The following is a 14,685-nucleotide window of genomic DNA, read 5'->3' as shown; positions in this document are numbered from 1 at the left end:
GAATAAATGATCTATTTTTTTGACGTCTTTATTTTGGCGTGGAGATTACGGTTGATGTCTCCAATATTATTTTATTTTATTTTGTTTTGTCTTTCTCTTTCTTTTTTGCACTTGAGTATGATTTGATTTCAGAACCGAGATTATTGTGTGGTGCCTGTCTTTATTGCTGTGGTGCTTATCGGTTATTTAATTCGATATATTTTTTTTGTGTATTGTTGTGGTATTTTAATTACTTTTTTCACATCCTCTCTCAAACTGAGGTTGGAAGCCTCTAGACAGGACTCTGCCTATTTTCAGCATATTTGATTTTTGATTGAGAAGAGGACATATTAGGTGATGGGTATTCCCCTGATTCAATGTGAATATGTACCCAAAATACTACAGTGAAAGATATGTAAGCCATTATGAAAAAAAAAATTGTGTTTTTAATCAGAAATTTTCTTTGACTTACATGTATTATTATATCAATTATATTATATGTTATGTTATGTCACTATATTATGTTATATTAGTTTACCTCATTATGTTAATCAATTTTGTCCTTTAAATGAATTCTTACTTTAAAAAAAAAACAACTTTAGTTTGCTCTGAAGAAAAAAAAAAATAAAATAAATAAAAGATAAGATAAGGCCTCCCAAATCTTACCACAGGCTGTGTTCTTTACACTGGCTGTATAGAAAGAGGAGGTACAGTAAAGGCACCCCATATACACCTCAACACAGGCCCCTTGTCGGGTATGTATTGTGAATTGGGGGACAAAAAAAAAAGAATTTGAAATGTTAATATCAGTATGTACTCAAGGAAGATATTCAGGGATTTTAAAAGGTGACATTCAGGATATTTACTAAAAATGGATTTCTTCATTTTTTTCTAGCTTAACCCCCTTTTGCATAAGAAATGTAGCACATGGCAATGCTGCAAAAAACATATCAATTTATTACATATCTGTCTTTAAATTAGTTTTTTACTATTAGACATTCAGGAAAATTTATATTGATGCCAAACTTTATTTCCCCTGTTAGATTAACTGGTCTTCACCCTATACAGAGATGGCTCTTCTTTACATGCACAGATCCACAGATCCCATCTGGACTGGAAGAACCTCTGGATAGGCTCTCTAGCCCAACCTGTTCTCCACCCATGGGGATGGTCCTATTCTTTAGAATGAAGACTGTGGCTCCAGTGGCTATCACTCTCTCCACATAGTGGAAGGATCATAGACCTGACTCTTCTCTTTAGCTTGATATAGATTATTTCCTGTGGCAACCCTGTTCATACCCACTTTCCTTTTCCCCTTGGGATTGGGGCATGAGGATTTATCTATAACCCCCATTTTCACTATGTGACCCCCAAAGTGGGCTCACAAGCCAGAGTTTAAGAAGGTGAGATCAGTAATAAAGTATTATTTCTCAAAGTGAAACTGAAAGGGAGAAAATAAAAGATAAATGTAGATAACAATATCTAAATAATTTTTGAAACGATTAGGAACATGTTAATGATAATATATAGGAGAAAACAATAGCAGAAGTATAATATTTTACACTGATAATATTAAATTGTCAATGTGGTAAATTTATGAAATCCTGGAAATAAATGTGACAAAAGAATTGCAGTAATTGTATATGCGATAAAGAAGTTAAATTATTGGTTATTTTTAGTTTTATTCTCTAAAATAAATGCATTTATGTCTGTGATCCAAGACAACTTAGAACGGTTTTTAGAAAGCACCAACAACTTTAGATCTCTCTCTGACCTTCTGTTTTAAGCCAAAACATTAACATGTTGAATATGAACTATCTTAAAATGAGTTTTATAAGACATAGGTTGGTGCTGAAAAGAAACTAAAATGGATAGGTGTTTGCACTACATGCAGCTGACCTGGGTTCAATCTACAGCATTCCATATGATCCCCTGAGCACTACCAGGAATAATTCCAGAGTACAGAACCAAGAGTAACAACTAAGCATTGATTATGTGGCCCCCAAGTCATAAAAATTTTCAAAAAGTTTTATGCTGATTTTTATTGAGTATTATTTAAGCAATGCTAAGTGGCTTCATGTGTGTAATAGAAAATCAACACAGAGGAATTCTGAGTCCCCTAGGTTTAGCAACAGTATTGACTAAATATCAAAGGATTGCCTTAAAAAGTCTCTCTCTCCAGTCAAGACATTTCAAGTATCACAATGATCTATGAAACTGAAAGGTCAGATCATATCTAAAAAAGCAAACCACCAACTACTTCAGTGCTATTCTGGCAATTTCTCAAAGATATATTCTGTAGGTCACCAACAGTCTGCTGAGGGTGGAGAATTTTAAGTTCTTCAATCTTGCTTTCAGGCATAATGGATCTGCCATCAAATTAAAGCACTAATTATTTTTTCCATGTCTTTCTCATAAGACAAATGTTAAGTGGGAAAAAGAATGAGAGTTAGACGCTAATGAACTGAGTGACTCTTTCCTTTACATTAATCAGTGTCTCTACCATATAGTCATCCTCTCTCCTCACCCTTTCTCTTGAGATTGTGATTCTGAACCCAACATTGATGGGACAAGCAGTTTAGGGTTGGGGATTGTAAAATCAGACTGATCTAATTTATGTTCAACTTAATTTTTTCAGCAGTGACTTCAGATACTCTGGTTTTTGAACAACTTGAATCTTAGGATTTCCTGGTATCTTGGGAAGCCATGGTGCTAGTGCTGACAATAGTGACCTGATGATGGTGAGGGGATAAAGAAAGGGGTATCACCTGGGAAACTCAGCAAGCAAAACACTATTGGTAAGTGTCCTATAAACAAGTAGTTTATACAAGCACCAACTTGACAAAAACACAAATCAAAAGACGATATTATAGGCCTAATTATGATGTGAAGTTTAAATTAAGCTTAACTTTTTCCATTTATTGCAGACAAAACTTCTGTCTCTTATGTTTTAAATGACTGACAGTAAGATAAAGTAGAACAAGCATGCCTCCAGCATCCAAAGAAGAAGCAGGTAGCTTCTGACTCACTCTCTTTCTTTCCAAAGACAAGTTGAAAACATATGCACTTATGGGCTTTGTTCCTAAAATATTAAAGTTAACACAATCCACAACAAATAGTATAAGAAAAGACTGCTAACTAGCCTGAGTGATTCTAACTTAGCTTTTGTCTGTTCCAAAAAGAAAGTCTCTTTTTAATTATAACATTAATAGAGTAATTCCTAGTTGGAGAGAATGGGGTTTATAGAAATGCAGATTTTTCATGATAACAACAAAATTAAGAAAGAACTTAAGTGTTTTGTAATTGAGAAATATATATTTACCAAATATTGCTTCTCAAATTAATCATTGAAAATCTCATGCTGATCAAATACAGAAAATAAAAAAAACTAGTAGTGAGAATGAGTTAGAGAGGTAGTAGAGCAAGAAAGATACTTGCCTTGCATGTATCCAACCAAGATTCAATTCCTATGACTATATATGTTCCCCAAAGCACTACTTAAAGAGTTATCCCTGAACAAAGAATGAGAAGTAAGTCTTAACCCAGTGTCACCTCCTCTAAAAAAAAAATACCCAACAAATTAAAGAAAAGAAGGACAAAGAAGTAGAGTCCAGATACTGATGAATCAAAAGAAGAAAAAAATACTGAGGTTCAGAGAGATATCAGGTAAGATGCTTCACTTCATGTAATCAACTTGAGTTTGATCCCAACAACATATATGTCATCCTAAGCACTGCCAAGAGTAAGCCTTACATAAAGCTTGGTGTGAAAAACTAAAGAAAAGGCAAAAGGAAAAAAATAGAGAGGTTAGAAACGGGAAGACAACTCAGTAGATTCTTAGGTTAAATATTTTAAATATTTTAATCAAGTTGGTTTTATCAATCCCACATCTCATCTCAGCCATGGCCTCTGCCTATTATCATTACACTTTTAAATACTGATTAGGTCTTCAGCATGTAGTCATTCAGTTAAAGCCCCTGTGTTTCCATACCTCCACCTGTTAAGCTCTAACTAGTAATAGCAATATAACTACATACAGTTTCATGTTTTATAGTTTATGTCTTATAGTTTTAAATATATATTACTACATAGTAAATAGCCATAGTAACATTAAGTTCTAGCCATAATAACATTAAGTTCTAAGAGAGATAATTCTTTGAACATCAAGACTAGACATTACTTAAAACAGCAGTTCTAAAAGAAATGCAGTTCTCTATCCTAGTTTCACATAGACATCAAAGAGAGAGCTTCCAATTACAAGTGACCTAAATAAAATACTAAGACTCAACACCAGATCTCTACAGAACAACCCGAACATTAAGCTAGATGGAAAATTTGAAAACACAACACAAAATAGCAAAGGTATATACAATTTTTATATAATTAAATTTTGTGGGTTTCCCCCTCTCCATTTGAAGCTTAGTTCTTCAGGGACCAACAGAGTATCTAAGAACATAGTTTGGAGACAGATTTTCCCTGCAGACTTGAATCTACCTGACTTTGCACAGCACATGTACAAGGTATACAAGACAGCTACATTGCTGAAAAGTGAAAAATGCTATGGGAATTGTGAATTACAAGGTACTAGAAGCTTAGTTCAGTCGGCTTCTCTTTCCCACTGCTGGGATGATCCTGCAGTGCTCTCCTGATAATGCTTTTCAACTTCTTGTTTTTCTCCAATAAATGAAACACTCCAGATAGAGACCAATATTTCCAGAAAATTAAACTGTACCTTTCTAAACATAAAATAAGAAGGAAAGAGAACTATAAGCTATGTGAAAATTCTCTTTAAACTGACCCTTCTGCTCTCTGGTCACATTTAAAAAATCCTATAACCTAACATGAAGACAGCCAAAGCATTATCTGTACAAAATCCCTTTGACATTTTAAGCATTCATACTACAGGACTGTGAGAAAAACAAGCATGAAGATAAACATCAACTCCAAGTCTGGTGTGAAGATTTTCAGAGCCACAATTGAGAACTAAACTTAGAACAGTCCTCTATTCTTTTTCTCTGCCAGTCTAGATTCAGTTTTGTTTACCTTTGTTAATCATCAATAGCATTTGATTGACCACTGATAGAAACAGTCTCTGGTCTGCAGGAATCTATAAACTAGGAAAAGAAAAAACACACTAACAAATATAGATGGAAATGAAGGCCATCTTCCCAGTAGAAAAATAGCTCAACCACAAAACTGATCTTGATAAGAATACAATGCTGTTAATTCTTCCCAGATACAATGCTCTGGACTGACAATTCTGGGTTCTTCTCAGAATGGTGGCAGGCAGATACTCTTTCTGCCTAACAGAACAGCAGTTGGCAGCCAGATGCAACATCTTCCTAGAAACAGCCCAGCTATAGAACTGAATCTCATCAAACTGCCAAGGTACCAAAATATCCCAGCTACATATCTCTTGAATACCTCCAAAATTCATAGTACTATTTACCCAGTAATAACTCAGTAAATCAAGACCATAAAGATCAGTGGGCCTAAACACTAAAAGAGAAGGCTCAACTAGCACCAACCAAACCAGTAAATCCTCAATGACTGGTAACATCAATGTGAGATATAGCAAATGTTAGAAATGGACTTTCATTGATCTATATTTGAGAATTCCACTTGCCTTTGTATTGTACAAATAATATGAAGTAATTTTATTTGTGCCTACCAAGGAAAAAACTGGGATGGTGAATAAGAAACTAGGGATATTGGTAGAAAGGGGTCACACTGGTGAAAGTATTTGTGATAGAATTTAATGCCTGAAACAACTTCATTATGAACAACTTGGTAAATCACAGTGTTATCATAAAAATATTTTAAAAGTATGGATTAATGGTTAAGTCAAGTTTCCCCCAAATGAACTACCTGTTGAGTTTCAGTAGGAACTGTCCTATAAGAACAACATAATATTTAGTTATGTTGGCTCATAGCCCAATGAAACCCAAAATTGTGTAGGTATGTTTTTCCAGTAAGTGTCTTTAAAATAAAATTATGGTCTTAAGTGTTTCCTCTTTGGCTCAAGAAAGACTAAAGTATTGATGTTCTTCTCTTCCCTGCAAGAATACTTGTTAACTCTTCAAAGTTGCTTGAAAATGCCATGCTACTGTCTACCAGGAGGAAAATTCCAAATAGGCTAAAACTGCCTGTTTCTAGATCAGAGATTAATAGAGCTGGTAAATCGCATGGCCACATTCACATAGCCCAGTCAATACCACAAATAATTTCCTGAGCCCACCAGGATACCTGAGCACAGAGAAGGGAGTAATCCCTGCACACACTACTGTGTAGCCCAAACATGAAACAAAACCAAAAAAAGTCAATTTCTAAAAAAGAAAGTGAAGGAACAGACATACAAAAGCCAGCAAAACAAACTGCTGAGAACAAGAGATCTGAGGTAAGGCAGACACATATCTACATTCAGCAGGGAGGTGAGGGCACAGTAGGGCTCCAAAGCTTGGCTTTTACACTAAATGAAATAACCTGCTAGAGAAGTTGGAGAAAAGAACAGACATGATCAGATTTATACAATAACTGAATTACAAAGGCCACTAGTACACAGAATTTATTGGATAATCATGGAAGGAGGAGGGTGAATAGAAAAATAAAATATGAGTCTACAGCAATGACAGAGAAGGAATCAGTGGAACTTTATGTCAAATAATGGTACAGAAGATAAAATGTGGTCAGACACTTGTTATATTTCTAATCCAAAACAATGGGATATGATGAATTTAATGTTTATGTGGGAAATAGGAAAGAAGCATGATTCCAGAAGTGATAGCCAAGGTAATTGAAAGATTTGTCTTTAATTGATGGAAAGACCAGGAATGTAGTTGAATGGCAGAAGAAGTTGTCTTGCATGTGTGAGGTATAGAGTCAGCTCCAAAGAAAACAAAACATTTATTTTAATACATTGACTGTGCTGCTGAATTTTCTATTCAACAACATTCAAGTCTGAGCCACAATGAGTATGCATTGGTAGCAACAAAATAATGGAAAATAGTGACGAAGGTAGTAGGTTTGGGAGAGGAGGAATAGATCATGGAGGGTCTATAAGAACTAGGATTTCAGTAAATTAAGTCTTGCAAGCCTTCATCATACCAAGATGAGATATAAAGTGAACAATAAAAATCTTAATATAAGATGCAGAGTCAATTTGAATTTAAATAATAATATGGCTATTGTAAATAGCACTGCAATGAATATAGATATGCAGAAGACATTTTTGTATTGTGTTTTTGTGTTCCTAGGGTAAATCCTTAGGAGTGGTATAGCTGGATCATATAGGAGATCAATTTTCAGCTTTTGAGGAATCTCCATATTATTTTCTATAAAGGCTGTGTAGGTGTACCTATCTGAGACCCTGGATTTAGGTGTAGCTACCTGAGACCCACCCATTTCTGGGAGGGGTCTTGGGAACCAGATATTAGGTGTGACCTTACCTGCAAGACCCCGCCCATTCCTGGGAGGGGTCTTGGAATAGGTAGATAAACCTTTGAGCCAGGGGATTAGGGCACTGCCCTGCTGTGCGCTCTGGCTTTTGGGTTTTTGCCTCTTTTGATCTTTGACCAGGATGGAGGTCAAAGGAAGATGGCTGAAAGGAATTAAGATGCAGGGTAGCCTAGAATGGCTGAATGCTTAATTGGTTATGATATTGGCCACACATGTGGTGAATAGGGCATGAATAAAGCTGATGCTTCCTGATGTCTGTCTCTGGATGAGTCTGATTCCGCCGTTCACCTGGGCCTGGGACCCGCCGGCTGGATGGGGGTTGCAGAGCCACATGGCCTGGGATGGCATCCACCTCCATCCAGCCCCATCCTTAATTATTTAATGCAACAGCTGAACCAGACGGCATTCCCACCATAGTAAATAAGAGTTCCTTTCTTTCCACAGCCCCACTAGCACAGGTTGTTCTTTTCTTTGTGATGTGTGTCATCTATGAGATGGTACCTCATAGTTGTTTTGATTTGTATCTCTCTGATGATTAGTGAAGTGGAATATGTTTTCTGTGGCTTTTGTCTATTTGCCTTTTGCACACCTATATTCATTGCAGTGCTATTCACAGTAGCCAAAATCTGGGGAGCGGGGAATAGATGGCTAAAGAAACTGTGGTACACATACACGGTGGAATATTATACAGCTATCAGGAGAGATTAAGTCATGAAATTTTTCTATACATGGATGGACATGGAAATTATTATGCTCAGTAAAATAAGCCAGAGGGAAAGAGATAGACACAGAACAGCCTCATTCATCTATGGGATTTAAGAAAAATAAAATACATTGTTATAATAATACCCAGAGACAATACAGATCAGGATTATAATGACTGGTTCACAATAAGAAGTTCACCAAAAGGAGTAGTGAGTGCAATTAGATAAATAACTATACTAATAACTATCATGACAATGTTAATGAATGATAGAAGTAGAATGCCTGTCTCAAATACAGGTAGGAGATAGGGAGGAGGGAGATGAGGGGCATTGGTGGTGGGAATGTTGCTCTTGTGAACGGGGGTGTTCTTTTTATGACTGAAACCCAATTATAATTATGCTTGTAATTATAGTGCTTAAATAAATATATGATTTAAAAACATAATATGGGCCTCACTAGTATATAGGTACTGTGTAAAACCACATGGCTAGATAAGCTCACCAGAGGAAAATAAAAAGAAAAAAATATCTCTGAACAGGAGAAATTGACAAAGGAGAATAAGAAGAATTAGCCACTGAGGAAAAACAAGGAATATATTTGTAGCATAAGCTTACTTTAGATTCACCTAATTATGCATATTAGAATGAGACAGATCTGGAATCCAGATTCTTCCATTATCCTGGTGTGTAACCTTGGATGTTATTTAGTCTTGTCAGTCCCTGCTTCCTTGAATATAAAAAGGCTATTAGCACTGACCACATATGACCTTGAAGATTAATAGAGCTCTTGTATATACAATATAGACACTGATATTTCAAATGTTCCATTGCAGCATTACTCATAATAGGTAAAATATGGCAACATTCCAAGTATCCAAGAACAGTAAAGAAACTATGGTACACATATATAATACAATGATGCATGACAATAAAGATGTATTTATGCAATGCCCTATTATGTGTATGAGTCTAGAGGGTATTAGGCTGAGGAAGTTTAGGTTAGGAAGGTTAGGTTAGGAAGGTGAAGGCTAGACACAGAAGGATCTCTCTCATATGTTGAATAGAAAGCAACATAATATGGAAATAAAAAATGGCCAAAGACAAAAGAACCTGAGATGGAATCTAGAAAATTGAATTTTATATGGAGAGGGTATAGAATCAGAGGGATGCGGGATTTGAGGCAGTCGGGAGGACATTCTGGAGAATATGTGATGCTTGAATATTTTATTAATAAAACCATATATTAACAGTATTGAAATTCATAGTGACTAAAAGATTTTAGTTTTGTAAATGTTGATAAGTCTTTGCAATTTTTACTAGTCGAAAACATTTTAGTGCTAATAATGAACACCAAACAATCACGTGAGATACTGAAAAGAGAATAAAAATTAGCAGATTATTAAAAAATTAATGATATATGATTACCAAGATGAGTGGGTGGAGGCATATTTGTACTAGAAAAGTCCAAAAGTCTGTAGTGAAGATATAATGGCATGTTCATGTGGACTGTGTTGTGGTAGCATTATGCCTAGAGATAGGCTATTATTTAAAGCCCATGCTCTGCAAACAGTCAATCTTTGTTTGACCCCCCAGTCTACATATTGTCCCTTAAGCATTGTCAGTAGAGATCCCTGAGCAGATTGATGTGGCTCAACTTCCCAACAAAGAATCATTCATTTCTTAAAATATAAGCATTTACATTGTGGTAAACTAACTTCACCTCAATTAAAAATGAAGAATAAAGAATATAAAAATACTTAATATGCCACCAATTGGAAAATCTTTAAGTAATTGTGGGACAACAAGAGTGTATTTATTTACTCTCTCTACCGTCAGTTTCTATAAGGTACACATAAATGTTTCTGGAATAATTTAGCATCCACTTTTTGATACACAGTCACAGAGAAATATAAATCATTGGTGTGGGGTGTACTATCCATGTAGTTCTCCAGAGATTACTCCTCTCTCTGTGTTCAGTGATTACTCCTGGCAGGGCTTGGAGGTCTGTTTGTGGTGTTGGCAGGGTGAAAAGCCTGCACCAAAACTTTTCAACTATCACTCCATGCCTTATACCAAGTTTTGAATGCAGGATAAAAAAAATATAAATACGAGGATGGGTGGGAGAGAATCTGTGGACATTTGTGGTAGAAAATATTCACTGTACTGCAAACCAACATGTCTAAAGGTGAAATAAGAAAGAGAGAAAAGAGAGAGAGAAGAAAAATGTCTTCCCTAGAGAAAGGAAGTAAAGAGGGCAATAGAGAGAGTGATAGGGAAACTGAGGATATTTGTGGCAGAACATGTGCACCAGCGAAGATTGTTGTACATTTTAATACAGTGTTAATGTAACTCAATAATGAAAAACTATATCTGTTAAAATAAAACTATATGAACAACCTTGTAACCAGTGTTTAAATTAAAAAAATTAAAAGTTACAAAGATAAAATATTTATAAATATTCAACAACTTTATATTGATTTCATGCTTAAATAAAAATTTTCTGGTTAAATAACACTTAATAAAATATATTATTAAGTAAAAAATAGTGCAGAGAAACTTCAAAATAATTATATGTAGTGCTCGATTCAGCAGCACATATACTAAAATTGGAACAATACAGAGAATATTAGCATGACCCCTGCACAAGGTGACACGCAAGAATTATGTATAGCCTGTGGAACACGAACAGTTTAGTAAGAACAGATATATTTCCAGTTTATTTACACAGTGTCCTTAGCAAGTGCAAAAGAATGGCCCTGAGATGGCATGCACATGTTTCACGAATGAATGAATTATATTCTGAGATGAAGAGAAACTTTCTGTTTGTGGCGTAAATAAAGCACCGATCACTAGGAGTTAAAATGAACAACTAAATAGTAGTGAGACAGGAAGCAAAGTTTCAGATATGTTTTCCCATTGAATAAACAAGTAGTTTGTTCAATTGGCCAAATGTAAAGGAAAAAAAAGTTTGAATTATAAATCTATGGTAGAATTTTGAATTATTAATAAGTTTTGAAACCTGCAGCAAGTATCTGTGATACCAGGATATCTGATTCTTCTTAGGTAACTGTTTTATCTGTTTGTCACTCATAGAATGCAGCTTTACTTCAGGTGCTATCACTAAATTAACACCACTCACTGCTATTTAACTTGGAGAAGAGCCTTTGGGGAAGCAATATATATGTGGTTACAAGATAGAAACCATTGCAACTTTCCACCAAAACAATTTATAAAAGCAAGACTATTATTATTTCCACGTGGCCAATGAAGCACTGGGACAATTAACTAGAACTACTAAATGGTAGAAACAGAATTTGTGCAGCTAATTCTAGAACTGAATCCTTATCTGTTTCAGTTTATCATGCAAAGACCACAGGCAGGAGGACAGAATATAGACAATTTTAAAATCATTCAACAATTATAAAAACACATGTGAGAAAATGTAGTCAAACAATTTATAAAGTAACATTATTCTTCTGAAATACTTCATTTTCATTTTAATTAAACGCATTATGTTTTTTTTCATGTGTGCTTGCGTTGATGGCACATATACTAAAATTAGGTTGCAATTATGTTTATTTTACATAATTTCATAATATGTAATAATCACATATCTTCAAATTAAATAGAAAATAGATACTAAAAGAAAAAGAAGGACAAGAAGGAAGGATGAGTAAGGGAGATGAAGGGAAGAAAGACACAAGAGGAGTAACAATATATTCTAGAAGATTCTATATGTGAATGAAATCAAATGTGTCTGTTTCCACACTGGAACATCTAAGCACCTCGAGATTTTTTCTTGTCTATAATAAATTAGAAATGTTAATTTTTAAAAACTAAATTGTTATCTTTATTTGTAAGAATACACTTGCAAAGCATTTGCAACTCAATGGAAGATTAGTTTTCACCCAATGCCAAATCACCTGAGAACAATGCTCAGTGATTACTAACATGGGTACAAAATAAAGAAAAGTAAAACGGAGTTCGAGAGTCTTTTCAGAGTGATGAGCCATAGCAAAGCAGTCAAGTCAGCCGCTCTACTCATGAGGCTAGAGCTTGGAGGTTGGAGTGCACACGCCCCATGCACTCTTTTTCAGTATATAGCAAGGCCCATTATTTCTCAGGTAATGGTCCACAAACTCAGCAGGGTCGTATAGTGGTTACATTCTAAACCTTTTAGAACCCAGATGCTTCTTTGTACAGCAGGGAGCATCTTCCCTTCTGGTCTATTAAATCTGCAGTTTCATGGACTTAAAAAAAATTAAGCACTCTAAATATATGCTAATTTAATAAGTGTCAGATTCATGTTGAAACATTTAGAAAACACAATGCAAAAATAAATCACTCACCCATATTGCACTATTCAGAATAACCTCTTCAACTGAATGAAAATAAAACCAATGATTTGGAGAAATAACAGAGATAACAAGTGTTACTTTAAGTTACTTTGAGCATTGCTATCAAGTTGTTTTGAAAACTATTTTTATGAGGAAGGTTTTTGAAACTTAGGAGACCAGAGGAATAATATAATGAGCAAGGAAATTTCTTGCCTGCAGTTGATTGGCACCCCATATAGTCCAGATAGTTGGACATCAGTAATCTATTAGCCAGAGCCAGGTGTAAGCCCTAAAACACTGTGGGATGTGGTAACAAATAAAAAAAAAAGTAAACCTTATCTTAATTCTTTACAGTGAAACATATGTTTCAAGGGAGAGAATCTGTTGTCTGAAAAAAAAAAAAACTTCTGGTTTTCTAACACCAAATTTAGCACTAGGATTAAGTGATATTATTCCTAAATTCTGGTGTGTAAGACATCTGCTTTTAACACATACTGATAAACATTAGATATACTAGGAAGAGAGGAAGAACTTTAGCTATAATTTTTCTTTTTTTTTTTTTTTTAATTTTTATTTTTTTATTTAAACACCTTGATTACATACATGATTGTTTTTGGGTTTCAGTCATGTAAAGAACACCACCCATCACCAGTGCAACATTCCCATCACCAATGTCCAAGTCTCCCTCCTACCCACCCAACCCCCGCCTGTACTCTAAACAGGCTCTCCATTTCCCTCATACATTCTCATTATAAGGAAAATTCAAAATGTAGTTATTTCTCTAACTAAACTCATCACTCTTTGTGGTGAGCTTCCTATGGTGAGCTGGAACATCCAGCTCTTTTCACTTTTGTGTCTGGAAATTATTATTGCAAGAATGTCTTTCATTTCTCTTAAAACCCATAGATGAGTGAGACCATTCTGCGTTTTTCTCTCTCTCTCTGACTTATTTCACTCAGCATAATAGATTCCGTATACATCCATGTATAGGAAAATTTCATGACTTCATCTCTCCTGACAGCTGCATAATATTCCATTGTGTATATGTACCACAGTTTCTTTAGCCATTCATCTGTTGAAGGGCATCTTGGTTGTTTCCAGAGTCTTGCTATGGTAAATAGTGCTGCAATGAATATAGGTGTAAGGAAGGGGTTTTTGTACTGTATTTTTGTGTTCCTAGGGTATATTCCTAGGAGTGGTATAGCTGGATCATATGGGAGCTCAATTTCCAGTTTTTGAAGGAATCTCCAAATCGCTTTCCATAAAGGTTGAACTAGACGGCATTCCCACCAGCAGTGGATAAGAGTTCCTTTCTCTCCACATCCCCGCCAACACTGTTTGTTCTCATTCTTTGTGATGTGTGCCATTCTCTGTGGTGTGAGGTGGTATCTCATCGTTGTTTTGATTTGCATCTCCCTGATAATTAGTGATGTGGAGCATTTTTTCATGTGTCTTTTGGCCATTTGTATTTCTTCTTTGTCAAAGTGTCTGTTCATTTCTTCTCCCCATTTTTTGATGGGATTAGATGTTTTTTTCTTGTAAAGTTCTGTCAGTGCCTTGTATATTTTGGAGATTAGCCCCTTATCTGATGGGTATTGGGTGAATAGTTTCTCCCACTCAGTGGGTGGCTCTTGTATCCTGGGCACTATTTCCTTTGAGGTGCAGAAACTTCTCAGCTTAATATATTCCCATCTGTTAATCTCTGCTTTCACTTGCTTGGAGAGTGCAGTTTCCTCCTTGAAGATGCCTGTAATGTCCTGGAGTGTCTTGCCTATGTGCTGTTCTATATATCTTATGGTTTTGGGGCTGATATCGAGGTCTTTAATCCATTTGGATTTCACCTTCGTGCATGATGATAGCTGGGGGTCTACGTTCAATTTTTTGCAAGCGGCTATCCAATTGTGCCAACACCACTTGTTGAAGAGGCTTTCCCTGCTCCATTTAGGGTTTCCTGCTCCTTTATCGAAAATTAGGTGGTTGTATGTCTGGGGAACATTTTCTGAGTATTCAAGTCTATTCCACTGGTCTGAGGGCCTGTCCTTATTCCAATACCATGCTGTTTTGATAACTATTGCTTTGTAGTACAGTTTAAAGTTGGGGAAAGTAATTCCTCCCATATTATTTTTCCCAATGATTGCTTTAGCTATTCGAGGGTGTTTATTGTTCCAAATGAATTTCAAAAGTGCCTGATCCACTTCTTTGAAGAATGT

General features: G+C 35.4%; 1 protein-coding gene, 1 non-coding gene and 1 pseudogene across 3 annotated transcripts in view; 2 read left to right on the top strand and 1 right to left on the bottom strand.

Moving 5' to 3' along the window:
* Positions 1-14,685, bottom strand: part of NELL1 (neural EGFL like 1) — a 1,037,291-nt gene that overhangs the window by 616,412 nt on the left and 406,194 nt on the right. The window lies entirely within an intron of this gene.
* LOC126019389 (small nucleolar RNA SNORA51) lies at positions 629-761 on the top strand. Its single transcript, XR_007499111.1, has one exon. It is a non-coding gene; the product is annotated as a small nucleolar RNA SNORA51 (small nucleolar RNA).
* LOC126019965 (uncharacterized) lies at positions 10,715-10,814 on the top strand (annotated as a pseudogene).

The sequence above is a fragment of the Suncus etruscus genome, chromosome 9 (genome assembly GCF_024139225.1).
Source record: "Suncus etruscus isolate mSunEtr1 chromosome 9, mSunEtr1.pri.cur, whole genome shotgun sequence".
Taxonomy (NCBI): domain Eukaryota; kingdom Metazoa; phylum Chordata; class Mammalia; order Eulipotyphla; family Soricidae; genus Suncus; species Suncus etruscus.
The sequence above is the reverse complement of the archived record's forward strand: the minus strand, read 5'-3'. Positions and strand labels throughout refer to the sequence as shown.